Genomic DNA, 1,162 nt, shown 5'->3' on the forward strand with positions numbered 1-1,162 from the left:
AAAAAAAAAAAAAAAAAGTCAAGTGAGAGCTGGAGGTCCTGAGTTCAAGTTCGAGTACCAGCACAAGAAAAAACCCTAACAGTGATTGAGATATAATTCATACATCTTATAATGTTATCTTCAAAGGGTGAAGTTCAATGGTTTTTAGAATAGTCAGAGATAGGGGTGCTTGTCTTCCCAGTTAATTTGAGAGCCTTTTTAATCACCTGTAGGGAAATCTACATGGATCCATTTCTATCACCCTCTTAGTCTCCTGCAGCTCCACGTGAGGGTTAGCCTTCTCTCTCCCTGTATTTCCCTTTTCTGGAATGTCATGTGAATGAAATCCTCTAGCTCATGGCCTTAGGACTTGCTTCTCTCACTTAGTGCAGAATCTTCCTGTGCGGTGGCACCTTACTCACATTTCAACTATACTTGAGGAGGCTTCAATTTAACATGTTTATTCATGTGCACAAATGCACTTGGTGGGGCTGGGGGTTTAGCCCAGTGGTAGGGCGCCTGCCCGGTGTGTGCAAGGCCCTGGGTTCGGTCCTCAGCCCTGGAAAAAACCAAAAACAAATGCACTTGGTGAGTGGGACTCTTTTCAGCATTTCCTCCACCTCCATCTCCCATCTCCCCACCCACCTCCTCAAGTTTCCCAGCTTCCTTCTTACCTCGGTACTTGGGATGTTATAACTATATTCACCCACTGTTTCTTCTTTCCTTGTCTGCCCCCTCCCTTCCCTAATTCCCCCTCCCCCTCACTCCAGACACATTTCAGCTTTCTGGTGTTTATTCTGTTGGCCTCTCACTTTTTGATTCTTGTCATCTCAACAGGTATGGAGTAGAGACTTTTTTTCTTTTTTTTGACAGTCCCAGGGCTTGAGATCAGGGCCTGGGCGCTGTCCCTGAGCTTTTTGTGCTCAAGGGTAGCACTCTACCACTTGAGCCACAGCTTCACTTCCAGCCTTTTTGTTGATTAATTGGAGATAATAGTCTCAGACTTAGACTCTCCGATCTCAGCCTCCGGAGTAACTAGGATTACAGGCATGAACCACTGATGTCTACCTGAGACTTTTTTTTTTGGGTCCAGTCGTGGGGCTTGAACTCTGGGCCTGGGTGCTGTCCCTCAGCTCTTCAGCTCAAGGCTAGCGCTCTACCACTTGAGCCACAGCGCCACTTC

Source organism: Dipodomys ordii, unplaced genomic scaffold, assembly GCF_000151885.1.
Source record: "Dipodomys ordii isolate 6190 unplaced genomic scaffold, Dord_2.0 Scaffold2, whole genome shotgun sequence".
In the NCBI taxonomy this organism is placed as follows: Eukaryota; Metazoa; Chordata; class Mammalia; order Rodentia; family Heteromyidae; genus Dipodomys; species Dipodomys ordii.